The sequence below is a fragment of the Ascaphus truei genome, chromosome 5 (assembly GCF_040206685.1).
Source record: "Ascaphus truei isolate aAscTru1 chromosome 5, aAscTru1.hap1, whole genome shotgun sequence".
Lineage (NCBI taxonomy): Eukaryota > Metazoa > Chordata > Amphibia > Anura > Ascaphidae > Ascaphus > Ascaphus truei.
The window spans coordinates 292,186,290-292,194,218 of NC_134487.1; the positions used below are offsets into that span (position 1 = coordinate 292,186,290).

The 7,929-nt window shown below is 44.0% G+C and overlaps 1 long non-coding RNA gene across 2 annotated transcripts in view; it reads right to left on the minus strand.

The window, feature by feature from the left end:
- Positions 1-364: 364 nt before the first annotated feature.
- LOC142496182 (uncharacterized) overlaps positions 365-7,929 on the minus strand; it is a 28,796-nt gene continuing 21,231 nt past the window's right edge. For both annotated transcript variants that reach the window (XR_012801910.1, XR_012801909.1), the window contains exon 3: positions 365-1,036. This is a non-coding gene — a long non-coding RNA (uncharacterized LOC142496182). The remainder of the gene's footprint in view (positions 1,037-7,929) is intronic.

Consider the following 7,929-nt stretch of genomic DNA (forward strand, 5'->3'; position numbering starts at 1 on the left):
TATTTCGTAGTAAGATCCTACTACTGTTTTATACCCCGCACCTCACAACTGGAACAGTCTACCGGAGACTCTCGCAGCCGACACGAGTCTAAGTTCTTTCAAAACTCAAGCGGTCTCTCATTTTAATCTGGTCTGTAACTGTTACATACACGCCTATAATATATATTATCTCTTTCTGTGCATGCAATGTCTTGTATACAATGTATAACCCTGCTCACTTAATGTAACTATGTATTTGTAATCATGTATTATTTGTCATCAGAACTCTGTGCCCAGGACATGCTTGAAAACGAGAGGTAACTCTCAATGTATTACTTCCTGGTAAAACATTTTATAAATAAATAAATATGAGAGGTTTTCGGTGTTCAGGGTTCCCGGTGGACATTTTATTCAAGGCCCAATCCTTTTATTCTAGTGATACTTTTTATTTAATAATTCAAAAAGGCTATTGTTGTTTTATCAATTATATATAAAACAATAGGGGTTTCGTTTATTTAAAAAATATAAGTTGAACCACAGGGAGATGGCATTACATAACGTCAATAAATGTTTACGGGCTTATACAATGCATTCATAGAGGGATATCCATTAAACTGCGATGTCATTCAGTAGGAGTTTACCGGCTATAATACTCCAATTGGCACAATTTGTTGAATAAACCCACATAGAGTTCCGTAGTTCTTAAAGTTGAAAACCACTCATTTTTATATCTTGGAGAAATATTATTACAAAATAATTAATTGTTGCATCTTAAAAATATCCATCACTGTGATTTTCTTCAGATTTAATCTCTGGAACACATCTGGCTAGAGATGTACTAAGACTTACTGTCCCGAGCGCTGCAGACGAACAAGCGTAAGTCTTCCGCAATGGTGCTGTGGGTGGTGGGGTCCATGCTTCTGAATAGGACCTCCCGTGGCGTTCATCCTCCGGTATCCCGACCGCTGCGATCGCACCACCGAAGATGTTAAGTCTTGCAACTTCTGTACATTCTTTCTTCAATTGACCCATTGGCTGCTCAACGCATTGCCGGCGCCTATGGCAACAAAAAGGTTAAACATGGCCATTTTACTCTCTCATAATGTAAGCAGCACATCATGTATTCCATGTCATCCTTGAGCTGCCAAAGAGTTACACTTTAATTAGGAAAGAAATGTCAAAAGAGAGGGGAAGAGAAGCTGCCACTTGGCGGAGTTATTTCACGTTCCTGTAATTCCAATAGGTCTGTATCTGCCTGCCCCAAAACAGGACAAAGCAAAAAGAAACAGGGAAGGAGATTGAAGAACATACAGTATTGAGAAATATGGTAGGTGCCCAGTTTGTTTCTATGTTTAAACAACATTTTACTAGTTTGTGTGCAAAGTGCCACTAAAGAAGCAGTGTAGGAAAAAGGAGACCAAAAGCGCACCAGCACAAACGGAGCAGGAAGGACCCAAAACAGAAAATAATTAAAAGGGCACTTTAATGTGACAAAAGACCCATCCAACGCGTTTCGAACGTCACAGCGTTCTTTTTCAAGGATAAAACACAATGTGATAACATCCATTATATACCCTCTTACATGTGGGCCGTTTCTCGCCAAAAATCGGAACCTGATGACGTCATGACGCTACGCGCGTCATCGCGCATGCGCAGAGCGACTCAGTGCCGATCTAAGGGCAAAAGGAAGTCCCACAGACAGTGTGGCCATCTTGGATAAGGGCAAGTCATAGGAAATCACTGCCCCACTAATAATAAACATCCCTACAAGACATATGTACAGTGCTACTCACTGGGCATGCGCATTGCGACGGAATAAACATAAACAAAGCTAAAATACAAATGCTAAGGAATACAAATAATAGAAAGGGAAAAAGCATAAGAAAAATTGAAAAAAAACCATATTAAATTACAACTTATACTGACACATAAGGGAAGAATAAGAATATAGGAAGCATATAAACATAATTGAAAAGCAAAGTGACAACCAAATATTTCACAGTTTAATAAACAAAGTGGAAAGATTAACTCCATAATCTCAAAACATTGGAATGTCCTATCCATGGACCCTGTACTTAAAAAATATGTTGAACCTGGTCCTACTTTTGTATACCGTAGAGCGAGAACAATTGGATCTTATGTCTCACCAAGTGAACTTAATACTTCTGGGTCTACAAGACCATTTATCACCAGGGGTTCCTTCAAATGTGGCTCTTGTAGTGTATGCAAACACATGAAGCCGGCAAAAAGTTTTCTACAGTATGCCTTGCCACAGCCACATGGTGTGAATAAATTAAAGAATAAGGAATATAAGATCAACAGTTTTATAAATTGTAAAAGTCAATTTGTGGTTTATCTCATAACATGTGATTGTGGCAAGATGTATGTGGGGAGAACGATTAGGGCCCTTAAGGTCAGGATGTTAGAGCACTTGAGGCTCATAAGATTGAAAGACACCAATCATCCTGTTTCTAAACATTTCACGGAATGTGGTCAGGGAGGAACAAGCAATTTTTCCTTCCTGGGAATTGAATCAGTTAATTGTAAATCTAGAGGAGGTGATCATGTCAACCTTCTGAACCGTAGGGAGGCGTATTGGATTTTATTCTCCAAACACGCTTCCCTATGGGTCTGAATATTGACTGGCAGTTAACCCATTTCTTGTAATGTTTGATAATTTTTAAACAATCGATTGTACTTTAGGTCAATCACGGTCAGCTGATAAGATCTCAGCGAATAAGGTTTGATCAAATTTAGCCCTTTGAATCTTATAAGTTTTATAAATAAAATCTTATAAATAAAATCTTATAAAGTTTATAATAAACTCGGTTCTTTGATGTATTGTGTTGATAATACTCTATACAATGTGCTTTATATATGATATTTGTTGTATTTCTCTGGTTCCTAGGATTTAGATTTACAATTTGTGTTATGCAGTATTTATGTTTTAACATGTATGTTTTTAAGTTATTTGGTTGTCACATATTATTTTTCAATTATGTTTATATGCTTCCTATATTCTTATTCTTCCCTTATGTGTCAGTATAAGTTGTAATTTAATATGTTTTTTTCAATTTTTCTTATGCTTTTTCCCTTTCTATTATTTGTATTCCTTAGCATTTGTATTTTAGCTTTGTTTATGTTTATTCCGTCGCAATGCGCATGCCCAGTGAGTAGCACTGTATATATGTCTTGTAGGGATGTTTATTATTAGTGGGGCAGTGATTTCCTACGACTTGCTCTTATCCAAGATGGCCACACTGTCTGTGGGACTTCCTTTTGCCCTTAGATCGGCACTGAGTCGCTCTGCGCATGCGCGATGACGCGCGTAGCGTCATGACGTCATCAGGTTCCGATTTTTGGCGCGAAACGGCCCACAGGTAAGCGGGTATATAATGGATGTTATCACATTGTGTTTTATCCTTGAAAAAGAACGCTGTGACGTTCGAAACGCGTTGGATGGGTCTTTTGTCACATTAAAGTGCCTTTTTAATTATTTTCTGTTTTGGGTCCTTCCTGCTCCGTTTGTGCTGGTGCGCTTTTGGTCTCCTTTTTCCTGTATTGCATATTTGTAGCTGCACAGCCTGCCTGCCTACCTACTACCAGGATGTGAGTATTGCTTATTTTCAGGGGAACCTGCCGATGAGACTGAGGGTGAGTGGGCTTGTACCATCTACCACCTGTCTTCAGGAGGATAGTACCCATACTATTTTACACTAAGTACTATGTTAATTATTAGTACCCTGGTTTAGTGGTTTGTCTTATTTTTGTTCAATATACCTGCATTTGAGCGCTTCAGCTATTTTCTATAAAGAAGCAGTGTTCCTGGGCCTAATTTCCAGAGATCTGTCGCTCATGAAACTTACCTCCAAAGACTCATTTACTCCCAGGCAATATTTAAAAATGTCGAGGGTGATGCCATTGAAGAACTATTGATGTATGTACAAGGCCATGACAAAGCGCCGTAGGCCACGAAACGCGTTCCCATGCTGCCTTGCTGCTATGCACATCTTGCCGACCCAATAAACTTGGTTTTTTTTTTTTTTTACCAGCTGTGCGATTTAGCCCTTATTTCATTTTTCACAGAGCTGTGCAGCATCATATCCTGCTGTTCAGCCGGATCTTCTGCTATGTATAAGTCTGATCCTGACTTTTGAAGGAGTTGTGTAATGGTCTATGTCTATGGTAACAACCATTCTGTATAACATGTTAAAAGGGGAATTCAATATATTCCCATGGGTGATTGGTCGAAAATCCCTATTAACTTGAATTGGGGTTTACGGACAGTCATGGTGCAATTAGCAGCTTCTATAACCCCCAATGTGTGGTGCAAATTAGGGATATTTGAGAGGTATGACATAGCGCGTTGGGCCTAGTTTTTCAAGTTCTTCCATACTTCTCAAGTACAAATCAAAATGGTTTTCCTTGAAAGGCCCAGACCCACAAAAGGGTGCTAAGCCATATCATGCCTCAGCTCCTATTCACAGGGTGACCATATTTGTTCCGGCAAAAACCAGGACAAAGATCACGCATGTGCGAAGAGCGCTTGTCGACCGTGCATGCTCATGCGCGATTGGCACATGCCGACTGTGCATGCAAGATTGGAGCTTGCTGGTCGCGCACAGAGCACAATCAGCCGCCAAGTGCCGATCACGCATGCGTGGTCGGTGCTCGCCAGGGGGATCCATCCAAAAACCGGGACGCACCTGGAAAAAAAATCGGGACAGAGCCCTAAAAACTGGGACATCTGGTCATCCTACCTAATCATATGAATTTAAGTAAAGATGTGCTAAAACTTAGCACCGTTTTGTTGATCTGGGCCTATGGGAGAGAAGTGTAGGAATATAACTAAATACCCAATACAGTACATAGAAATTTTTTGTCTTATCTCCCAGTCTTTTTTCAAGGAGCATGGGGGTAAATTCTTTTGTTATCTCACTTATCCATGGGTCCCAATGTATTTATTTTTTTAAGATGTCAAGGGGTTTCCGGAGCTAAACCTTGTTTATTTCAGCTCTGGGGACCCCCTGCTTCCCAGGATACTTAATGAAGAAGGTGTCCCTGGTACTTCATGGAGGTTTAAATCCCTTGCTTAACGCGGGCCAACAGAGCTTGCTAATGGCCAGCGGGATTACAATTTCCATTTTGTTTCCCCTCAGAGGGGAGAGTACCGGCGGCACCTTCCCTGGAAAGTATCTCGGGAAACAGGGAGCCACCGCAGCTGAACTTAACATGGTTCAGCTGCGGAAGACCCTGATTCCTATACATGTACAAAGAAAATGGCGGGATGGGAGCAAAAAACATTGTAGGGAGAACTGCTCCCATGACAATCAGGGAGCAGTGCCAATACAAAAGCAAAAAAACACAGGCTTACAATGTTATAAGTATCCAGTATGTGGGTTTGAGCGTATCTTTGTGCATGTGCAAATCGTTGTATATATCAGTGTGTGTTTAGACTATGTGTATCAGTGCTTTTATGTGTATGCAAAGAAGGGTAGGCAGCTGGGTTTGTCCTTTCTTCCATGTAGTAACAAAGGAGGGAGAAGGAGTAGGTAAGGAATGGACAACTCCAGGCCTCAAAGGCCACTAACGTGCCAAGTCTTAAGGATATCCCTGCTTCTGCACAGGTGGCTCAGTCGCGCCACTGATTGAGCTGCCTATGCTGAAGCAGGGATAGCCTTAAAACCTGCCGTGCTGGTGGCCCTTGAGGACTGGAGTTGGCCACTCCTGGAGTGGGGGGTATGATACCTTTTATTGGACAAACAAGTAGTTGATATGTTACAAGCTTTCAAACATCTCAGGATCCATCATCGTGTATGCTTATAGCATTAGTGTTTATCTATGTGTACTGTGTGTACATCAGTGTGTCGGTGGGTGTGTGAGTGTGTGTTAATGTGCGCAATCGGGTTAAAGAGATGTTAGAGGTTAGCAGCTGTAGCGGGGTACCCCCTGGCTACTATTCTACCTAATGGGATGGCAGTAAACCCTGGTATTTACAGGCTTGCCAGTTGTTGGTATTGTGTTTTCACCTTTGGTACTGCACTTTGGTACATCCTGTTGTAGCTTTGACAACGGGGTGCCCGCCTTCTGGCTGTACTTAAGGGCCGGATCGCCCTAAAGTTAGAGGTTGTTCCTTCCCTCTGAGAAAGGCAAGTCACACGACTGGGAGCCTGAGATTGGGGCCTACCCATGTGCTCTTCCCTGCGGGGAGGAGTGAGGGTGGACCTATACCACTGCCTCCGCTAGGGAGGTGGGGAAGAGCTAGGATGGCTGCGGGTGCCTTTGGCCTGTAGTGGCGGTCAAAGGACCATCCCCAGTGAGAGCTGATCTAAAGAGACTGTATCCGGCAGAAGACTGCCGAGTAGCTGTTGTGTTACTGCAAAGTGTGTAGTAATAAACTGTTCCTGTTTGCAATATACCTCCGGCCTTGTGTGTGATCTAACTTGGGGGAGAGGTACAAGTTCTACCGTGGGAAATCATCTCCATATTCCTGGAGCCTACGGCAGATGGAGGCGCTGCACTGCTAAGTATTACGTGGGGTATGGGCCCCAGATGCCTGTTCCTGTGTCCCAAAGTCATCGCGGACGACTCAGCCCTCTTGTTACCAGCAGGTATGCACCACACCCACCCAGTAATGGTCCCTATCTGCGATTGGGGGGGAGCGGGGGACACCGTTACATTTGGAGGCGATGCTGAGATGCGATAACAGGACAGGCTTACAGCGAAATAAAGCTGGAAGTAACAAGGTACGCTTCCAGAATAAGTACTGTTGAAGGAGGGAAGCTAGGTGTAGTTAGGAGGAGAGTAACCTTGCACAGACGACCTAGATGGCTCCATCGGGTGAACGGTCTGGAGACATAAAGGCTACTGCTGTTCTAAGTCGTCCTAAGGCGGGTAGTCGAGATACCTAGAAGGGGGGTGTACCTGGAAACCCAGGAGCCACCGAAGGGTCTGCGATACAGGCAGCCTAGAAGAGGCGGCCTAAGAGTACTGCATAGGGAAGAAGCCCAGCGTACTACTAGCCAGTAGCCAGACTAAAGAACCACAGAGTGCTTGTAATGGACAAAGATCGTGTACAGCGTATTGCAATGGAGCTTTGCTAGCCTGGGGTACAACCTACTCTTGGTAGACTGCTAATCTATATGCCGCAGAGACCACACGAAATGAGTTACCGCCAACACCACACAGACCGTGTGGTCCAGTTGCAAACTGCAGAAACCAGTGTTGCAAGTATGTTGTGGAGTGGCGCGAAAGCCATAACCACGCCCTTTTTGTGCTGCTTGGGACTTCTGGTTCCACCAGGGGGAGCAGACAGTGAGGACATTGTGCTTATGGCTGGGGCGGCAGATGACGTGCCTGCTCTTCAGATCGAGGAACCTGCTATAACTGCTCAAATTCAACCCGTAGGTGAACTGTTTCAAAATGGCGTCCGGCTTCCCGCCGACGTCCACAGGTTGTGCTCAGTGTGGGTGCTGAGCCACGTGCTACTGGGGGCACCCTACTCCCAGGGGTTTGGGATCCGCCTATGGCATGAAAACCAGAACTCCACCCCCGCGATGTGACTCATCCAGGAGGCAAAATCACGCCATGTCCTCTAATCTCCACCAGAGGGAGGGGGCTCGGCGACAACAAATGCTCATCGACTACCAAAGACAAGGGAGGAGTCGTAGGTGCCCGACCGCACTCTCAGTTCTTCAGAGCCAGCAGCAACAGAGGAGCTATCCTACCTGTGCTTCTGCCTCCACGCACTTTAGTCTGATCCAAAATGTCGAACTGTACTGCAGGACATTACTATTTGCCCGGGGGATATCTAGAAGTAATAACTGGGGATGCCGCCTGCTTGATGTGTCTATGTCCAAATTGTGCTTATCCGGGTCAAGACCTGGATTGTGAAGCTACGTGCCCTGCTTGTGGTGCCAGCTACTTCACATCCTGTGTGTTATGGTCTAC